Raw genomic sequence first — 22,718 nt, 5'->3', positions numbered from 1 at the left:
CTCAAACCTCAATCTGCTCATCACTTACCTGGTACCTTTTCTTTGTTTACCATCCAAACCTTAACCACCATGTCCAACGATGATAGCTCGAGTTCGGACCTGTCCAAACAACTCGCAAATCTGATAAAAAATTCCCAACCTCAGAAAAAAAAATTTTCAGACAGTTTACAAATCAATCTCAAACTCAATAACCAAAATTACGCCCTATGGACCCAAATGATTCGGGTCGCCATAGGCGGGAAATCGAAAGCCCTCTTAACTCACTTAACCTCAAACCCTCCAGATCAAGATGATGCAGAATTCGAGCAGTGGGAACAAGACGACTTGGTTGTGTTCTCATGGCTTATACAAAATATAGAACCACAAATTGCCGGCAACCTAACCGAGTTTCCCACAGTGAAATCGCTATGGGATGCCTTGGTGGTTACTTACAGCAGCGGAAAAGATAAATTGCAAGCCTTTAATCTCCATGTCAGGGCCAATGAGATTAAACAAAATGATGCTTTCCTGGAAAGTTTCTGGATTTCCTTACAAGGGATATGGGGAGAAATCGAAAGGATCGATCCTAACCCCATGAAGTGCCCGGATGACATCAAGGCTTACGCAAAAATAAGGTCTGAACACAAACTTTTTCAATTCCTAAGTGCCCTCGACCAAAAATATGATCCTATAAAACGCGAAATACTCCGGTGGGAGCCTTTACCATCTGTAGAGACGGCCTATGCTGCTGTTCGGAAAGAAATCGCCCACGAAACTATTCTAGGAGCGGCTCATAGTGATACATAAGGCATCAGAGCTGGGTTGTCAGCCACCGAATCTGACGGTTAGGCCTCGCAACCAAAGGATATTGCAGGACAGAAAAGAAGAACGGAGCACCAATAAAAAAAGATAAATCACTCCTTAAGTGCACCCACTGTGATATGTGGGGACATACCAAAGAGCAGTGCTTTAAATCGTGGGATTTCCTGACTGGTGGAGTGACAATCACAAAACCAAGAACCCTAATCAAGAGGGTAAGGTTGCCATTGCCATAGGCAACAATAGTGCTACTAGCAACGACAGCGCCGAGAAGAGTGGTGGTGATGAAGCTTCCGAAGGAAATCTTTGGACCTGGCACTAAGCCCTAAGAGATGAAGTTCCTTGAAAGGAAAAAAATCTTTAAAAAAACGAAACCCAAAACCCAATTTTTTTCAAAACAGTTTACCAAAATCAAATTTAAAAAAAAAAAAAAGTCCAAATGCCAAAACCCAAATGGCCAAGTTGTTTTTCAGCTTGAGGGGAACCAAAACCCAAAAAAAAGGAAAAAAAACAAAACCCAAATTCTCAAATCAAAACAAAATCCAAAACCAAAACCAATTCAAGTTGAATTTTGGCAATACCACTATTCAACTTGAGGGGGAGTGTTAGAATATTCCATGATTATAGGGTCAAATATGTTTTCCCTTCCTCCAAGTGTTAGAGCCGTATTTCCCTTTCTCCAAGAATTAGCCATATTTTCCTTATATTTTCCTTTTTTAAATCCTTGTTCATTAGTATAAGTAGATGTGGTTATTGTTCTCTTTATATTCAATATGAAGCAAGCAATATCTCAATAAAAATAAAGTCTTCTTTGTTTATGTTACTGGTCAACAAAGATCATTTCATATGGCCTAACTTTAGTCCCTACAAATCGCATTTTCACCGTAAACTCAGTAAGGAGGTTGTTTATGTCTATCTACTTGGTAAACTGCCCTCTTACTACGGTGTATGATGCTTAGTGGCTTACAAATTTACTCATCCCTTGAAGTTTAGTTAGTAATGCACAATAGTTTAAAAGGTTGTCTATCTGATGTCCTTTTACTATTTTTTAAAGACTAATGTTTGTTTTTATTAGTTTTTTACAATTTTCTTTGGAGTATTCACTTTATTGCCACTTTGGTTTATGTGTATATGTGCTCTTCTTATTATGTTGCAGTTCTTAATTAAAAGGTAGTTAATTTTCTATGTTTGTGAACAAAGAGCTCATAGATTATTCTTTCCATTATACTTTGAATCAGATTAGTGTCACTTGCTCTATTTTAATTATATCAGGAAATGCTCAATATTGCTTTTTTAGAATCTATTAATGTTATAAATATGTTTTCATGCAGCCGTGTTGGAAAAAAGGTGGTGAAGTCTATAGACTTTTTTGATGTTGGAGGCCAAAGAAACGAACGGAAGGAACCAGACGAGGGGAATTTATTTATCTGAAAGGCGTTAGAGCTGTCATATATTGTGTTGCTATAATATATTCTTATGTTCCTCATAATCTCAACTACTTTCTAGGCTAATCTTAACCATTCAAAGTCCCTAACTTTTAATCATGACCCTTTAAAATCAAACTTTTCTTCCAGAAGCAGCAGTTAGTAGCAGTTCCACCCTCTCCCTCCTCAAAACTGCAGTTGTCGTCTCCCCCTTTTTTTCCTCCCCGTGTCGCCTACCTCCATATATAACCTATCATGAAATTGAAGACGATGATGAGTCCAGAGATGTATACATATTTTCTTTTAGATTTCTCCTAAGGTAGCTTTCAGATTCTGCATAAATTCTTTCATTAGTTAATTTTTAATTAGTGTTGTTATACGAATTCTGCTGCTTGTCCGTTGCTGCTCGATTTCGTCGTTTTATATCTCAATCACAACAAAGGAAACCGTTGCACCAACAATCGAAGTATTGGAGCAGCATTTATTAATATTTGTTTGTTGTGTCGCCGCAACCACCGATCGGGTAACAATATACGATCTCAAGTAGCCTATCTGACTCCCCATTCCAAAATATTATTGATTAATATCCTGAAGTTGTATTTGGTTTTGAGTTTGTGATAGTCCAGGAAAGCTATTGATAGACGCATTGTGTAGTGTTTGCAGGTTGCATAGACCAAGCTAGCATTGGAATTGCAGAAAAATGGGGCCGGCTCGAGATATTGGCTGAGCCAGGGATCAATTTCTTCGACCCTTGGGCCGGTCAGTATTTCGTCATTGCTTTGATATGAAAAATTGATTTCTCTCTATTCATGGTTCTTATTATTGCAATTTTTAAGGGGGAACCGATTGAAAGCCGTAGGAAATTGAAGGGTTCTCGTCGGGTTTGATCTTAAAATCTAGTGCTGCTGATTATTGAAGGTACACTGCTTTTGCCCTAATTTTACCCCAATTTTGTTGATTAGTTGACTTAAATCGGTTCTTATTTGATGATTTGGAGTGTTTAGTTTAAGGGATTTGTGTTGTTTAAATGATTTTGATGGGAATAGAGGATGTAAGTTCTGAATTGTTATAGCTTGATTATTTTGAAATGTATATTTTTAAGGTTTTCATTATGTGAACGAACATGTTGATGTCCAAGAACTGACTGATGGCCACTCGTCTGATGGTGTAATTTGTGTTTGTGACCAGGTATGATCCGGATCGGCTAACCCGACCCGGTTATCACCTATTATTTTATTATAAGTATTCAATTACACATGTTTATTCCAGAATGTTTTATTCTGTATGGATAAACCACGTAACCAAGTCCCCAACTTTTTGGGAAGATCATGCAAATCCCTAGCTTATCCGAGCTCATCCTAAATTAGGGGAAACCCTAATGGTAAACTATAAATAGAGGTAAACATCAAAGGTACGAATCATCTTACTCTCGTTTACTCTCTCTCTACATCAATACTTTCTTTCTCCCAAACCGAGACTTATTCTCACGCCGGAGGGTGGTTACAGGAATAACCCTATTCCTGTTACGAGTCCTAATGGTGTTCTGTTTTGCAGTCAGCTGTTCAGATCGCCAAAGAGTTGAAGTCCTAGCCGGAGCTTACCCATAAGGTCAGTGTTTCTTCATTGGCACCATCTATGGGACCTTTCGGTAACAACAACAAGACTGAACCCAATGGCAAGTGATCAGAACACGGCAGTAACACCGAGTCAGGAAATAATGACCAGCAACCCATTGCTGGAAACGAGTCCGGTTACCACCATGCCGGCTTCACCTGCTGTAACCAGGTCCCTCGACCTAGAATTTGAAGCAGAAGCACCACCACCAGGTTTCGCAGGCACCTCTGCTGTTTCTTCTGGGACGACAGCAGCTGGCCCTTTTTTATACACATCCTTGTAGTTCCGGTCAGTGGTACCAACCATAACAGACACCAACATCTTCACCCCAGTATCAACCACGAGTGCACAGACTATACGTCATAGCACTATGCCGGTTATCACATCCGCAAGCCCAAGTATTACTACACCGCAGATAAGCATGGCTCAATACTATCAGCCCTCGGCTACATACGCCATGCCGTCATTATACCCTGCAGCACTAACGGCGACATTGTCCACACCGCCACACCAGCAGGTCATCATGCCTCCAGGGATTATGAACGCCCCAGTCATGCCGTGGAATCAAGCTTACTTCCCAGGATACTACTATGCGCCCCCATACGGGTATCTACCCCCATACAATACTCAATCATACACTCCACAGATGGTGGGACAAAGTTACACTCAGCAATCGCCATACGCAGCTTATATGCCACCTTGTGGACTTTTCCAACATCCTAGCCGGCTTACAGCCAACCCCCGCCTGTAGCGGAACCTGTTTATGACAGAGGAAACGCATCTAGGCCTTGTTTTTCTCCAAACGGGGGCCCTAGCTCTACACTGAACATCACCCCGGCTCAACCCCTTATCACCCAGGGAACCAGCCAGGGTGGAGCAACCCCTCCAATACAACCTATTAACGTTGAAGATGACGATCTCACCAGACCTTATAAACCTGTGGACGCTACCTTCAAGTCTAAGTTCACAAGGAGAATAGCTGAAGCCCCAATCAAGAAAAAACCAAAGATGTCTCAGACAGTGGGTAAGTACGATGGTCTAGGTGACCCTGATGACCATCTCAACCTGTTTAAAAAGCGTCGGGGAAGTAGCCTGCTGGCCCATGCCCCTTTGGTGCAAAATGTCCGTCCAAACGCTGGTAGGGGCAGCAGAGTATGGTGGGACAGTCTACCTATTGGAGAGATCGATAGCTTTGAAGACCTAGAGGCCAAATTCACGTTGCAATTCAGTCAACAGAGAAGGCACACAAAGGATCGAAACGAACTCCTTCACATTCGTCGGTGAGACAATGAAACAGTGGAGAGTTTCATCGTTAGATTCAACAAAGAAAGCCTAGCAATGGGTGTCACACACGATCTGGTGTGTGGAGCTTTCCTACAAGGGGTAAATAATGACGAGTTGTTAAGGACGCTCTATGGAAGGGATAGTGTACCTCCCACCATAGACGAAATCCTGAGGATAGACAAGGTATACGTTACACAAGAAAAGACTGTTGCAGCCAGTCATGCGGCTAACAGAAAGAAAGAAGCCTAGAAAAGCCAGGATGACAGAGAGTAGCGGAGCTCTAAGGGTAAAGGTAGAGGAGACCGGTACCAAAAAAGTGACAGAACAGACTCGCGGTACAATAGATCTAGAAGCACATACTCAAGAAACGAGTCCTCTTCTAAACTGCGGTCCGATTACCCTAACTTAAGCAAAATGCCGGCAGAAATCCTGGCCTCTGAAAACCTCAAGTTTAACCCTCCAAAGCCATTGAAGGACGCTCCCAACAAAGACACCAGTAAATACTGTGAATATCACAAGGGGAGCGGCCATGATACCAACGATTGTTTTCAATTGAAGAAGCAGATCGAGTATTTCGTGAAGGCGGGTAAGTTGGCTCACCTGGTTCGAGACATAAAACAGGGCCCGCCCCCCACCAAAGAAGAAACTGACAAAGGGCGGGTAAGAGACAGCGAGAGCTAAATATGGTATACGCCGATAAGGGAAAGGGAGCAAAACGGAGTTTCTCCACGCTAAAACCCTGGATGCTGGTAACCATGACAATCGAACCACGCGTAGAGGACCTTCACCTCACCATCGACCCCCTAATCATATCCGCCATGATAGGCGATTATAATATGAGAAGAATCCTGGTAGACACCGGGAGTTCTGAAGACATCATCTATGAGCATTGTTTTAACAGAATGCAACCAGAAGACAGAAAATTGCTCGAATCAGTGCACGCCCCTATTAAAGGGTTCACCGGTGAAAAGGTTGATCCAATCGGCCAGATTACTTTCCCAGTTACTTTTGGACAGACCCCTCGGGAACGAACCGTACTCCTCACGTTTCTTGTGGTACGCGCTGAGTCTTACCACAATGTAATCATTGGAAGATTTACCCTAGGAAGACTTGACGCTATAGTTTCCACGGCGCGTGGGTTTATGAAATTCCCCACCCCGCGAGGGATTGCAACGGTATACCGGGATAAATGGGGAGAAGTATTGGATACCAAGAGATGCCGTCAAGGACCTACTGGCGCCATCGGCCCGGAAAGGTGGGTTTTAAGCACACGCCATCCATAGCAAACAGTGACAATAGGGGATAGTCTTTCCCCTGAGGTTAAAAACAACCTAAAATAGTTGCTGAGAAGGAATGCCGATATTTTTGCTTTCGAACACTCTGACATGACTGGGATACCCCAGGATAAGGCAGAGCACAAGTTAGCAACACTTTCGGGTATTAAGCCAGTCGCACAGGGTAAACGTAGCATGGCGCCTGATCGGAAAGCAGCGGTATTCAAAGAAGTACGAAAGCTGGTTGAAGCTGGAATTCTTAGAGAAACATAGTATCACACATGGGTATCAAACCCTGTAATGGTTAAGAAACCAGATGTCACATGGCGAATGTGCATCGACTTTAAAGATTTGAACAAAGCATGCCCTAAAGATGCTTATTCGCTGCCTGAGATGGACTTCAAGGTCGACTCTCTGGTCCCTTATAGGTACAAGTGCTTCTTAGACGCCTATAAGGGTTACCACCAGATCAAAGAAGACGAAGAAAAAACGGCGTTTCATACCGATGTGGGCATTTTCTGCTATACCAAAATGCCTTTTGGTCTGTGAAACGCCGGAGCCACTTACCAGCGGCTCATGGACAAGGCTTTCGAAAAACAAACCGGCAGAAACTTGGTAGTATACATCGATGATTTGGTGATCAAGAGCAGAGAGGAAAAGAAAATGCTCGAAGACATCGAGGAGACTTTCCAGAAGCTAAGAGAATACAACATCAAGCTCAACGCCAAAAAGTGTTCATTTGGGGTAGAAGAAGGTAAGTTTTTGGGGTAGTGGTCACCCAGGACGATTTTAAAGCTAAGCCGAAAAAAGTAGCCGCTATAACGCGAATGTCCTCCCCCAGAACTTTAAAAGAGGCACAAGCATTGAACGGGCGTCTAGTGGCGTTAAAAATATTCCTGGCAAGACACGCCAAGCGATCCTTGCCATTCATAAAGACGTTGAAAGATTGCCTTAACAAGAAAAACTTCAAGTGGACCAGTGAAGCAGAAGAAGCTTTGCAAGACATGAAGCGGTTCATTGAAAAACTACCCATGTTGACAGCGCCATACCCAGAAGAACTACTAAAAATGTACCTAGCGGCAGCTCACAACGCGGTAAGCGTGGTACTCATGGTGGAAAGAGATGGAAAACAAACACCCATATATTATATCAGCCGAGTTCTAGCGGGACCCGAAACGCAGTATCCAAAACTTAAAAAGTTGGTACTGGCATTAGTCCACGCTACCCGGCATCTCAGAAGATATTTTCAAGGGTATCGCGTACAGGTTTTAACGAATTACCCGCTAAAGCAAATTTTGCACAAGCCAGAGATTTCCGGAAGATTGGCTAAATGAGCGCTTGAGTTGGGAGCCCTAGATATCGAATATTGAAAGCGAACAACAATTAAGGGGCAGGTGATCGCTGATTTCTTGCCTGAGATTCCTGATGGAGAAGTAATACAAGACCCCGTGGTCCAAGACATACCGGAGTCCAGCACAGCCAAGCATACCTGGAAGTTGTACACCGACGGATCATCCAGTGGAAAAGGTTCTGGGGCGTGTCTCATGTTAATAAGCCCGGATGAGATAAGGCTAATGTACGCTCTGCGGTTCGATTTTGAATGTTCCAACAACAAGGCAGAATATGAAGCACTACTCGCGTGCTTGAGAATGGCCCAATCTATGGGAGCAACAAGAGACGACGCATACATCGACTCTCTGCTAGTCAATAACCAAGTAAATGAAACCTATGAAGCCAAGGATGAATCGATGGCAAAATATTTGGCTAAGACCAAGGAGCTCATAGCTTCCTTTGATAGTGTCACACTCAATCACGTCCATCGAGGAAAAAACCAAATAGCAGACTCCCTGAGCAAACTTGCTACCTTGGGTATGGAAAAAGAAGTAAGGTAGAAACATTACAAACGCCTTCCATTGAACCCCGGGAAGTATCCGCCATCACAGCGGAAGAACCCTTTGGTACACTCCGATCCTAAAGTTCCTCACAAAGGGGGAATTACCCCGTGCCAGAGGCGAAGCCCAAAAGATACAAACTAAGGCGTTGCAATATGAAGTAAACAACGGCGTCCTGTACAGGAAGTCATACTTGGGACCACTACTACGGTGTGTATCCCCAACGAAAGCAAAATACCTAATCCAAGAAATACACGCGAGCATATGTGGCATTCACGCTGGACCCCGGGTAGTGGTCGCCAAATTCCACAACGCCGGGTACTATTGGCCCGGGATGCATGAAGACGCGGTAATTGACCTCAGGAGGTGCCGTAGTTGTCAAAAGTGTCACACCCTGACTTTTGCAGAAGCGTGATTATGTGTGACTTGCTTAATATCATTGCATTCAATCATAACAACAACTATATGATAAAACTGAAGATGTTCATCCATTAAATAAGTTTATAACAACAACATTGTTTTAAAATATTGAATTCAAATTCGAGTACAAACCATGCAACTTGTTTTTAGAGTTCACAAGGACTCGACAAAAGACATTAAATAAATTCAGGTTTTGGAAGACATGTCTCGTCCAGGATAAGACACACTAACCAAACCCTAAGACCATGGATGACATATTTTATTCTCAAACAACACTTGGAACTTCTGAACCCCCGCCAGATCCACATTTAATTCCCTGAAATACATGTAGTTTAAAAACATCAACAAAAGTTGAGCGAGTTCGTGTGTTTGTTTGTGTGTATGAATAAACCTTTGAAATCATTGTAAGTATGTATGTAAGTTTGTAAATTCCGGTATGAAAGCAACAAGGAAAACAGATCATTAATGGTTTGCAAGGCCATTAATATGTGTGACGTGATGCAGGAAGGCTCAAACCTAGCAGACTTTGCACCGGGCTTCCGGCTGTAAGACATAGTCAACCCATGGGACAAACCCTGGTCCAACATGGGCGGGGCTCGCTACACCCAAATAGATCTATCACTCATGTCCCTCGGTCCTACAACGAGGATTAATGGTCTTAAGCGTCATACCCACCACTCACATGATCTAGCAGTACCCTTCCTTAGCTAACCATAAGAAATAATAACGTTTGTAAACAGTTATAACATGTACTTCACTCCCGAAGTTAAAAAACTGATAAATAGTTAAAAGAAAAGGGGGTCACGAACTCACAGCCTTACGTCTTCGTAAACACCGTAACTCAAAGCTTCACCTGGCGTACACGACTACTACAATCGTACTAACGTCTATTAGACGACCGGGTCTTGCCTTGACTCAGTATTAATTAGTGTCTTTGATATTATTCCAAGTTATAATTATTTGTTAAAATAATAAATATTTTAACTTAAATTATATTTATTAAATTTTAGAATAATAGTTAAAATAATATATTTTAACTTGATACTTCTCAAGTATTTATACTTGTATATCCTTCCCAAGGATGGGTGTATTTGTATTCGTATTCTTACACTTGTATATTTTTGCCATGTATGTGGGGTCGTATTCCGGAGTGTAATTATACGTACGAAAATACGTATCTCTTGTATTTGTGAAGTATCCTTAGTAAAAATCCATATATATTTCCAAAATATATATTTTAAGAAATACTACTTAGAAAAATTATTTATAATTTTTCCTTTGGCAAAAATATTTGTATTTTCATATAAGTTCCAAAAATAATATATTTTCATGTCTAACTTAGAATATATATATATATATAGGGAGAAGATCATGCGAGAACCAACTCTTATTGTGAGAACCGCGAGAACCAATGTGAACACACCAAAAATGCCTAAAAATAGCTAAAAATCACATAAAAATTTTTTTTTTGATTTTTTTAATATTTTTTAGGTTAAAATCGCTACTTTTCGAATAAAAAAAAAAAAATTTTTTTTTTTAATTTTTTTTTTAAAAAAAAAAAATTTTTTTTTGCTTCGAAAAGTAGCGATTTTAACCTAAAAAATATTAAAAAAATCAAAAAAAATTTTTTAGATTTTTTTAGATTTTTTTAGATTTTTTTTAGATTTTTTTAGGTTTTTTGGGGGTTTAGTTTTTAGCATTTTAGCTTGGGGGGGGGGGGGGTTAGGTTTTTGGGGGGTGGGGGAGGGGGGTTTAGGTTTTTGAGGGGGGGGGGTTAGGTTTTTTTTAGTTTTTTTAGGTTTTTTTAGGTTTTTTTTAGCTTGGGGGGGGGGGGGGGTGGGGGGTTTAGGTTTTTGGGGGGGGGGGGGTTGGGGGTTAGGTTTTTTTAGGTTTTTTTTAGGTTTTTTAGCTATTTTAGGTTGTGTTCACATTGGTTCTCAAGGTTCTCACAATAAGGGTGGTTCTCGCATGAGCTCCTCCCTATATATATATATATATATATATATATATATATGCTTATTCTTCTCCAAAATAATATATTCCGTTTTTGTTTGAGAAAGTATATATTTCTTCCAAAAATAATATATCTTCTAATATTTTCAAGAAAATGCATATCTTTATTCACCCAAAAATAATATATTTTCTTCTTGTCAAATATATGATATAACTTTGTAATAATTGTAAAAATCATGTTTTTGTTTCCTTTGGTGTCCAAAGTATTATTTACCAAAATATACTTGTGAATCAATTTTCCGGAATATTTTGTAAGTTACATTCCTTTGTTCGGTTTCACCAAAATTTGGTGTACAACTTGTATATTCATATTCTTGGAATTTTGGTAATATTTTGAATTGTAGTTTTCGGTATTTTGATGAGTTATATTATTTCAAGTCCTAAAATAATATAACAAATACACAAAGTATACAAATAATCACAAACATGGTGTCTTCTAAATATATATTTTCCTAAATACATATTTAGTCACTTTTATTTATAAAAACCAACCTCCAATATTTATATTTTTTTTGTAACAAAAATTATGGCAAGGTTTGTGTAAAGATTTATGGTTCGAAATACACTTGTAAATATTTTATCTGGAAATATTTTTCTAAATGTTTAATTTTTAGAAAAATTTTGCCATAGTTTCCCCTAAAAATGGAGGTTTCCATACCTTGAAGGTATATCATTTTCTTTTGTAAAATCAACACAATCAATCCACAATCAACAATACACATTCTACACTTACCAACTTTGCCAAAAACAAGCATAATCTACTACTTCATGGACTTGAAATTTCTCAAAAATTTGTAGTAACTTACTAGTGTTCTTAGTAAGCCTTCTTACCCTTTAAAGTGTGATTGATTCTTTAAAAACTTCATTTTAAAGACAATGGATCTTCACAACTTATAATCATATTTTTCAAAAATGTTTCTTCTTTGATTTTTTTTGTTACATAAGTGTTTCTACACTTATTTAACCTTTAAAAATAGGGTTTATTTATGTAAGAACCAAGATCAAGTAAATCTTGTGTTTTTAACTTGGTTCCTTTGAAAAACCATCCATGAAATTTTAGATCTACAAGTATTACAACTTACTTTGATCATTATTTTACAAGAAAACCACATATTCTTTCAAGTTCATGCTTCTCATGAGGATGATCCATTAACTTCTACCATGTTCATCCTCTCATCTTGCTAGATTATGTTTTTTATCATGATCTAGCAAGATCATATGATGATCAACATCATTTTCACAAGAAATCAACAATCAACAAGTATTACAACACATAAACATTAAGATTTCTTATGTATTCATGCTTATGTTTAAGTTTCTTTCTTGTGATTCTTAGTGTTCTTCAAGATTATCATTATGTAACATCTTTTAACCACTATGATATGATGTAAAATAGAAGGATTAAGGTTCTTACCACTAGCTCAAGGCTAGGGATGATCAAGAGAAGTTAAGAGATGGATAAAAGCAAATGAAAGAGGTCCTTGAACTTCCGAAAGCTCCTAGCTTCTTTATGTAACCTCTAACACACTTGTATATACTTGAAATGGATGTAGGATGAATGAATGATAGTGATGATGGTAGTTCTTGGTTCGGCCGAGAGCAAGGCAAGGGAGAGGGAGAAAGTTGTGTGTGTTTTAGTGTGTGTAGAAATGAAGTTTAGAACTCTTAGGTTAGTTCTTATAACCAATTTCTCATGTTTTCCTTTGTGTAATGTGTCACTAGAGAAGCAACATAATCTATTATTTAATCACAATAAAATCAAGATAGTGGGGCCCTTGTTGGCCGTCCATAGGTGGGGGGGGGGGAGGTAGTAGGCTAGGTTTAAACTAAACTAGTTAGTTTGTAGTTGAAAATCAAGTATAAGTTAAGTGTTTTAGAGAATAGATATTTGTATGATGTGTTATAATGTTCGGGGACCATAACTAGCTTGGTAATGTTAAAACAGTGCTTCTAGTGAAAATTTGGTGTTTCGGGTAGTGTCCGGTTGTTCGATTGGTTACTGGTTCGTTCGTTAAGGTGCTAAACTATGCAGTTTAGTGTGCTTTATGTGCCCTTTTATGACAGTTTTGATTCCCGACACTTAGGAAAGCATTCAGGACCATTTAACCATATTTCTGCATGATATTAGGTTGTTTAAATGCTGAATTTTGTTGAATTCAGCACTCTAGGTGAGTTTTAGGCACTTTCCGGCACTTAAACTATCTCTAGGAAGGCAGTTTTATGATCCTTACTTTCCTACACACTATACTAATGTAATACTTAGTTTCTGGCTCATTCTGTGTCTCAACACATTGTCTGGCTATGTACTGAACTCCGTCAGCATTTTCCTGATTTGTCTGATAACTATGCTAACTGAGTCAAATAAAGTTCTCATGCATTAATGATATGACATTAAGTAATATGTGATGCACATGTATGTATATGGCAATGATCAGAAAACAATTCAAGTCATTAATTGTAATTCAGCACACTCATTAAGCATTAATCATGGTTTAATAGTTGTACGGATACCTGAAATTTTGATAGTTGTCACAAAAAGTTTGCCCCTCAAACGCTCCACCCCAAGAACAATCTAATTCCTGTCACGGCGGCCTGTCCTTTTCAAAAGTGGGCAGTCGATATTGTGGGGCCATTCCCGCTGGCCCCCGGGAAGCTAAAGTACCTAATTGTGGTAATCGATTATTTCACCAAGTGGGTTGAGGCCAAACCTTTGGCTAAAATAACTGCTGAAAATGCAAACAAATTCCTGTGGGAGCACATAGTGTGCCGATTTGGACTGCCGCTATACCTGGTGAGCGACAATGGAACGCAATTCACAGACAGGGTCCTACAAGATTGGTGTGCAGAGCTTCATATCCAACAGATCTTTACATCGGTAGCACACCCCCAGGGAAACGGCCAAGTGGAGCGGGCAAACAGGAGTTTGCTTGACGGAATAAAAAGAAGGTTAGTTTACGAAGGAAGCTCTTGGGTGGAAGAATTGCCAAATGTCCTCTGGGCACATTGAACTATGCCCAAGACAAGCAACAATGAAACCCCCTTCAGTTAACCTACGGCGCAGAGGCCATGATACCCGCAGAAGTCGGATTACCATCATGAGACGCCTCACTACTAACGATGACAATGGCAGGCTCCTAAGGGAAGGCCTAGACCTACTGGAAGAACGACGCGAGGCAGCCGCCATTAGCGAGGCAAAGTACAAGAAAACTTTGGAAAAGTACTACAACCAGCGCGTGGCTCAACATACTTTCAAGGAAGGCGAGTATGTCATGCGTGACAATGAAGCCAGTAGAGCGGAGCCCTCAGGCAAACTGGGACCCAACTGGGAAGGTCCTTATGTCATCCAATAAGACTTAGGCAAAGGGGCTTACCGCCTATCCAGGCTTGATGGCACCACGGTTCCACGTAGCTGGAACGCGGCTCAATGGAGAAAATGTTATATGTAAAGCCCTGTCCCTAACGGCGGGTCTGATTGTTTTTCTTTTACAAACAAGTGTAATTCATCTCTAACGATTTCTTTTTTTCCTTTAAGTATTGAGTTAATAAAAATTCTTTCTTTCTTTTTATTATTTTCCCTCATTACTTACATGCACAATAAAATTTACCATCGCATTCATACTGCACTTTACGGTACAAAAAATTACCATCGCATTTAAACTGCACATAACGGTAAAAAAGCATCCCTGACACAAAATATTTTTCATGTATAAGTCAAAGGATCAAAAATATACAGCGCTAAGAGTGGGTATCTTGGTAATAGATATACTAACACTACAAAAAAGATAGGTATTTTGGTAATAAATACATACAACTATCTTACAAAAAACCAAGTACTTGTCTCTGTTGCTAAACACCAACGTACGGGAACTAAAAAACGAACATGTTCTAAATATTTACTTCTTGGAAAGCATTGCCCTCACCTCTGCAGGGGTGCACAATGCCACACCATAATCTTCCAACAGATGAGGATCAACGACCAGGTCATCGACATTATCCTCATCTACCAGAAAAGCTAACACCATCCGATCGTCAACCGGGCTTGTACAGCGACGGCCACTGCGGCGTCGTTCATACACCAGTCTACAACGTTGAACATGATCAAAAGGAAAAGCTTCCATCTGAGTGTCAGATGATAGAGAAATTACACCTGCATCAGCTTTTGAAGGACCCTCATCTTAGACATTCTTGCAAGACCGGCTAACCCGGGGTAGAGTATCATCGGAGCTCACCTCCCTTCCCCTAATCATCTCCTCTATCACTGGAACTTGAAGATGAATTAGACCATCAGCTGCATCCAAGCGTCGGAGAATTTGGGAAATTTTCTGTTTATAACACTTCCGGCCCATTTTTTCGAATTACCAAATTTGGAAAGAGTAAGACTTAATTTATACAGGTCTAAGGGGTCTGACAGTGATGACGATGGCAAAATTAATAAAAAGTCATCATTACACGTCAAATCGCCACGTTTCAGGCAAACGACGGCGTCATTCATCATGATATTAGCATTAAATGTCTGACAGAAAATCAAGTGTTTGCACATAACCCAAACAAAACAGTGTTTATACAAAATATCTAAGGAATAGTGTACATAACAAAATAAAACACTCATTCCTCTTCTGACTCCTCCGCTGGGTCCAACATTAGGCGTAAAGAGTCCACGCCGTCTTCAGCCACTTTGCTCGTCAGATCAGCATACGCGGGCAGTGGATCATTGCACGCCGCCTCAAGAGCATCCGCCATATCTCCCTGAAGTTTGCCTATTTTCGTGTGAAATGCGGGAGTAATCTTATCTGGCTGCTGACATTCAAAGTAACCATGGTAAACGTCATCATGGTGACCTGACTAATAAGCTGCAGAAGAAAGGCGGTCCAACAAAGCAGTAAAAGACTCCGATTGGCGTAGGTACTCAAACGCCTCAACCAGGCCATTGGTTATCAACCAATTCATGTCACCTCGCAGTCCAGCAAGTTGACTGGTCAAACTATCCACCTCAGCGTTTGACTGTTCCAATGCACTATCTACCTCTTTATGGCGTGCCTGATGTGCGGTGGAAGATTCAACCAGTTTGTTCTTTTCGTAGACAAAGGAATCGCACTGTTGCCGAACCTCCCTAAGCCGTGCCTCCCGCTCTTCCAACTCATATTGCTTGGCTTGAACCTTGGTGTTGGACGACTCTAACTCCGCAGCTAAAGCCTGGTACCGCTCCTGCACCTGAGACACGAAATCAGTGTCAATACGGAACTTTTCCATTTTAGCAGACATCTCAGATCTCACCTTTTGAGCTTCAGTAGCAGCTTTACGCTCCAATTCTTCCTGGACAGTTTTAGCATGAGTAAGGACTCGATCCTTCTCCGCTATATCATGAGCCCATATTATTCTCTCCTCAGGAAGATGGGCCGTCACAAGCTTCAAATCATTCTCTGCCTTGTTTTTCTCAGACACAAACCTGCTCTCCCTTAGACCAGCAGCTTGAAGTTGACTTTCCAAACGATATCTCTCATCCTTCAGCTCTTGAATAGCAATCCGCGCCTGGTGGAGCTCATTGTTATCATGCATCCACCGGCGTCGGATTTCTGCTAGCCTCCGGGGCTGACTAACGGAGTCCACCATCGTGGCAGTCATCAAATTTTCATTGTTTAACCCCTCAACATAAGCTGACTCAGCTGGGGGGTATGCACGCTCGATCCAATGACGTACCACTGGGGGAAGATGAACCTTGATGACTCCGCTATCTTCCACTTGGGCTGATAACGCTTGTCTTGCACATTCGGATCCCAGTTAATAGTGGGCAGATAAAGATCATCACCCAAACGGGCCCCATCATCAACAATCTCGCTGCTAGATCCCCCAGCATCGCTCACGGCGGTATCTCCGGCACTGGTTGCCTTGTGAGCAGCAGACACTATAGGCAACTCCTTTCCAGTTGCAGAAAAAACGCTGAAGGGAGAGTCGAACAAAGACGTAGGGGTAACACTTGAAGGCAGCGGTGTTGAAACCGGACTGGTTGTCACAGCCACAACGTTTGTGGGCATAGGAGGCGGCATAGCACAAGTGACAGCAGTGGCAGCATTTGCCTGGGATAAAAGCTCTGTAAGGCTTGGTCCGCTTGTAACGGAAGACATCATATCCAAAGACGTTAAAGGGGTGGAAGACGTACCCTCAACTTGAACTTCAGCAGTAGAACCTGTGTTAAATCAGGTATTTAGCAACATGGAACACAAAGTCCACAATAACACCCAAAAACAAGATTACTTACTAGTGGTCATGGCATATGCGGTTTGAATAGCTTCATAAGCAGTCAGGGCAGGAATAACCCTCCTTTTTTTTTGACACACGAGTTGGACTCACCAACTCAGCAGCAACAGATATAACAGCAACACCCCCAGCGGGCACAGAATCGCCAACCGTAACAACGGAAGTGGCGGCCCCCACGGCCATGTACTTCCTCCCGATGACTCTCACCCGGATCGGTTTTTTCGCCTCAGCGGCAGAAACACCACTTCCTCCGCTGGGGGGAGGCTGGGAAATATAAGCAGCCGAGTCCGCCGGCACAGCGGGCAGCAAAAACTGCTCTAGGCGGATCTTCAGTACATCAGGTTCCTGTTCACCAATCACGCGGTCCGTGGCCCTCAAAGCAGCATTTCGCGGAGGATCAACAAAGTCAAACAAACTCCATTTACCTGTGACATTTACACACGATTAATGCATATACAGTTGGCAAAATAAATTCAAAGCAAAGGGTCACATACCTTCATCATCCCTTTGAAAGGAGGGATACAACCTGATATCACGCCATAACATGCTCATTCCCGCCATCACCAAGGCTCCCTCCGGGATCACCGTGCATTCGGAAGGACATTGATACAATCTCTTAAACAGAGCGTTTTCCACATATGCATCCTTTGGGGGACCGTCGTCTTTAACCTTGTCCTTAGGTCCCATTTCCCTCCACTGCATTTCCCCAGGGATCACACCGGCGTCGATAAAGAAGAACTTCTTCTTCCAATCCTTATCCCGGGAACTAGTAGGAATGTCCCTCAAACAAGACACATCGACGTCTCGCCTATCAAAGGTAAAAAAATGGGGATTTCCACACGAGAACGAAAAATGCCCTAAAAATGGTGAGTTCAGGGATGAGACCCAGGGCTATACAAGCGAATTCAAACTGTCGAAGTTTAACCAACCCTAATGTGTCACACCCTGACTTTTGCGGAAGCGTGATTATGGTGTGACTTCTTAATACCATTGCATACAATCATAACAACACTATATGAACCATTAGATGTTCATCCTTAAATTAAGTTTGAAAATAACACAACATAATTGTCTGAAACGTAGACTCCAAATCTAAATTACAAACCACAACATGTTTTAAAGAGTTCACGAAGACTCGACAAAAGACCTTAAAATAAAAACCGAGTTTAGAACCATGTATCTCGTCCAGGATTAAGATACATCTCCTAAACCCTATTGTCTTCGGATGACATCTTTTTATTCATAATGCAGCTTGAACATACAACTTTGCGCCAATCCTACAACTTCCACATCTAAAATCATTATAAATTTCTTGAATAACTTTGCGCCAAGACCTTTTTTCATGTATAGCAAATACCATAAAACTGGTTTGTAGAAAAAGATTGAAAACGGTGATAACCTTTTATCCAGATTTAGAGTTACAACTTAGTATTTTGACTTCATAAGTCAACATGTTCATTTTTCTAATTGAGAAAGCAAATACGTTCTATCTTAGTTTGTTTTATGTTGTATGGCTATTGATACAAAATGGATAGAACAAGTAGAGTTTATCCAATGTTTGAAAGCTGGAAATATACATGTCCATGTCTAATTTCTTTTGTTGGGTTGAAATGCGAATTTAAAAATTTATCAACTTTACAAATATTTGATTATTCTTCTCTTTGCTTCATCAAGCATGTGAGAGAATATGGTTCCAGCCCATACTCATGGTATCACTAGTATGTCCGTCCACCGAACAGGTATATAACTAGTATTGGTTTGTTACCGAATGACAGTAGAACTAAACTAAGTGCAAATCAAACTGAACATGAGAAACACAAGATCTAGGTGGTTATGTTATGGATATGCGAAACACACAATCACTTATGGTTTTAGGTTTAGTCCCTTTTTTTTTTCTTTTTCTTTTTTAAACGTTTAACTAACATATCCACTAAACTTTACTCCTAAACCTACATCAATGTCCACCAATGTATTGGAATTCCCAACCATTTGAGAATGAACACCTTCTACTATAACTCATTGATATCGCTAGGCTACAAGCCATTTGGTAAAATGACGTGACTTGGATTTTGTGTCATAATAGTTGTTTTTTTAACGGCTAACTTACACACCCACTAAGCATATTCCTAGTGGCGAAACTTGAGATTTCCGACCGAGGGTCGAAAACGTATATACCTAAAAAAATTATAAAACCGGGGGGTTGAAAACGTATATACCTAAGAAATTCTATACGAAAACTACATACCGGGCACCAATGAGCGAAAAGTTCGGGGGGTCCCCCCCCCCCCCCTCACCCACAAAGTTGCGCCCCTGATTCCTATATCTACACCAATGTCTAACATGAGACTAGAGCCTTCAACCACCTAAGGATGAACACCTTTACTACATTCCTTGATACCATTAGGCACTAGACTTTAAGCCCTTTGGCAAGTTAATAGAGAACTAGACATTGTCTACTGAAGGTTATGCTTGATTTGAGTTACACAAACATAGTTACAGTGTCGTAGGGCATAGATAATGCACTAATGTACCAATTGTCTTTATCTCTAACTACGTTACACTAATAGGGGACTTGTAGCAACCGATATACACTCGATAATGTGGTCTTACATTTGAATTCAATATTTAATGTTGAACAAAGCATGAATGTTGCAATAACATTTTTTATTAAATACCATATCAACATTAATTTGATCAAGATCACTCAAGTAATAATATAAAACAATCAAAGGCTTTATGTTCCTTATGACACCCATTGCTGCTTCCATACACATTATACTGTGATTTTGATGTTGTAGTCAACGTGGGTTACAAATAACACTTAACTTGGGTTTTGCTTTTATCAACGATTTCACTGATTTATGCGCTTGATTTGGGTTTTTAGCTGGAGATGAGATTGATTTGTAAAAAAAAATGTGTTTTTACAATCTCAGATGTTTATCGACCATCCTAAGTTTATGATCCTTTGGATTTGCCATCTACTTGATGAACTGTTTGGAAATCCTTTGTGGGTTTCATGTTTTGAAAGATTGTTAAATACTAGATAATCTTAACAAGTAAATAAAGATTACTTTTATATGATGCCCGTTTTTTTATAAATCACTTGTGACATCTATCTGGATGATCAAGAGATCCCAAATTAAACATGCACTTCAATCAATTTATGTTTGTGACACAGTTACTTTTTAATCTAGTAGCAAAATCTCTCAATGAAAGATTGGCCTCTCGTTAATTAAATGTTGTTTCAAACGTTGAACAACGTACTAGCTCATAGTATGATGAACTTCTCTAACCATTATATCCCATATTCTTTAATACATCCCGATGATTGTTACAAGAAAATTAGGCAATTGCGACTAAAATTTGCGACGTACATAAGACGGTCGCAAAATTAGCAACCCGTTTGCAACCAAAATCAAAACAATCGCAAACTTAAAGACCAACCTAGATTCGGTCGCAAATAAGTTGAATAGTAGTTGGAAAACTGTTGAAAATACGATAAAATAAAAAACCAAAAGTTGAGCGTTAAAGCGGTCACAAATAGGAGAAATATATAAAAAGGTGAAAGTTGCGACCGTCTAAAAGCAGTTGCAACTATGAGAAAAATAAAAAACAAAAGTTGTGACCGCTTTAAGCGTCGCAAATACAAGAAATATACACAAAACAAAAGTTGTGACCATAAACGGTTGCAAATATAAGAAAAATAGAAAAAACAAAATTCGCGACCGTTAAACGGTCGAAATTACAAAATAGAAAAAGCAAAAGTTGCCGTTTAAAATCCCCTGTTATGTGTCTACGCTCTTACTTCATCTCCTCAGCCACCACAAATCTTCATCCTCTCAGATCTACCGTATTCAACCCCTAATTTCTGCAATCCGGTGAAACAAGAGGAAATTGCAACACGTATTTCTGCATAAGATGCATAATTCCTCACCGAGTTTCTCAGATCTGATCAAATCGAAATCAACCTCATCGAAATGGAGTAATTGATAAGGTTTTCTGTTTGTATTTCGGTGAAGGAGATCGAGAATTCACCAGAGACGACGATAACTTCAGATCTACTGCATTTAAGCCCTAATTTCTGCAGTCCGGTGAAACGGGAGGCAATTGAAACCGGTTTTCTGCGTAATTTCTCACCGATTTTCTTAGATCTGATAAAGTCGAATTCAAATTCAACGAAACGAAATAATCGAGAGAAGGCATGTGAATTCAAAAATATTTATTTTATGGAATTGTTCACCGATTATCAAGTAACTGAAGCGAATTTCATTGCTACTATAAATTAGGTGAGATTATAGCTGAATGAGTAATCATCATGATTTGTTTATCAAAGTTGGTGTAATTATCCTGTTTAAGTATCATGAATCTTTGCTTAAAGTTTATAATTATTGGTTAATTGTTGATTAAATTGACAGGCAAGAAGAGAGAAGATCAATACTCAGATGAAGCTTCTTCAATAGCAGGTACTTGGCTGTAATACAGGTCCAAAGTTTAGTGAAAATGTTATTTGATTAATTTTATAACACTTTACTTTTTAGAAATATTATTTTAGTAATTAGCAGTGAAAGTGAAAGTGATAATAAGGTGTATAATTAGTCACATTGCAGATTATTATCAGCTAAATGAGGGGTAATTTGGATTGTAAAGGTGTGGGGTCTAACCAGTGATCTGGCCGTATAGGAATTCTGCTGTTTGGTTGGGATCGGTAGGAATTAGGATGCATGGGATATGCAAAACCCTGGGATTTATAAGGACAGACCACCCCAAGACTTTATATTCCACTGCAAATAATATCTGTAGATCTAGATCTTGGGCTGGAAACCATTTTATACAAAATACTGTGTCTGTCTGCCTATTATTTTGATATTTTTTAGTCATCATGGTCCATTTAACTGAGTAGAGCTCAAGCTTGAAAAAGTACTCAAGAATCGAGATCATAGTTGCCACTAGCGGCTATAGCACGCTACACGGCATATAGGTCATACGTCGTTATATAGTATACAGTGTTGTAGAAATCGGTTCTAGGCGGCGCCTAGGCTGCGATTAGTCGCTCGTCGGCGGTTCGCAGCCCGGATTTTCCAAAATCGGTCTAATTAGGCGGTAAAAGTCAACATTGGTCAAAGTCAGGAAAAATCGGTGGAAATCCGCTGAAAATCGGACCTAGTCGGTCAAAATTAGGTCAAAACCGGTAGCAATTTGATCAGAATGGGTTAAGATTAGACCAAATCGCTCAAGGGAAAGGTGTTCTTACCAGAATTTGAACCAAAATCGGACCAATTTAGAGTCAAAACGAGTCTCCATTGTGCGAAATCAACATCAGCCAAGAGATTCCTGATGTCGCTGTGATTAATGAAGGAGAATTTTGGGGGTCTGACGAACGAAGGACAAAGGAGACGACCTATGAAGAACGATGGTGGGATTATGGTTAATAATGTTTGGGTGTTTTAACATTTAACCCCTCTCTATTTTCACTAGTTTACACTTGGTCCCTAAACTTTCAATTTTGTAGATAAAAAGTATAAAGTAATGTTTTTTATATATAAATTTATAAAATTATACATAAAAGATTAATCCCGATTAATCCATAGGCGGTACCCCGCCGCCCGACTAGCGCCTAGCGTCTTCTACAACATTGATAGTATACAACGATAGATAGAGGCGTTTTTATTTTCTTTAGTTTTTTTTACTCATCTCCACTGTTCGATAATTTTTTCTGTTCATCTACTTTATAGCTAAAGCTTTCA

At 40.0% G+C, this 22,718-nt stretch overlaps 1 long non-coding RNA gene across 21 annotated transcripts in view; it reads left to right on the top strand.

Moving 5' to 3' along the window:
* Window positions 1–22,718, top strand: part of LOC110923168 — a 43,455-nt gene that overhangs the window by 1,332 nt on the left and 19,405 nt on the right. For 14 of the 21 annotated variants that reach the window (XR_004885664.1, XR_004885671.1, XR_004885672.1 and 11 more), the window contains 4 exons: window positions 2,130–2,745; window positions 2,886–2,981; window positions 3,059–3,140; window positions 21,390–21,437. This is a non-coding gene — a long non-coding RNA (uncharacterized LOC110923168). Of the gene's footprint in view, window positions 1–2,129; window positions 2,746–2,876; window positions 2,982–3,058; window positions 3,141–3,324; window positions 3,411–21,389; window positions 21,438–22,718 lie in introns of all 21 variants that reach the window. The other 7 variants (XR_004885665.1, XR_004885662.1, XR_004885655.1 and 4 more) reach the window with 6 other exon arrangements.

The sequence above is a fragment of the Helianthus annuus genome, chromosome 17 (genome assembly GCF_002127325.2).
Source record: "Helianthus annuus cultivar XRQ/B chromosome 17, HanXRQr2.0-SUNRISE, whole genome shotgun sequence".
In the NCBI taxonomy this organism is placed as follows: Eukaryota; Viridiplantae; Streptophyta; class Magnoliopsida; order Asterales; family Asteraceae; genus Helianthus; species Helianthus annuus.
This window is presented reverse-complemented; position numbering and strand designations above follow the sequence as displayed.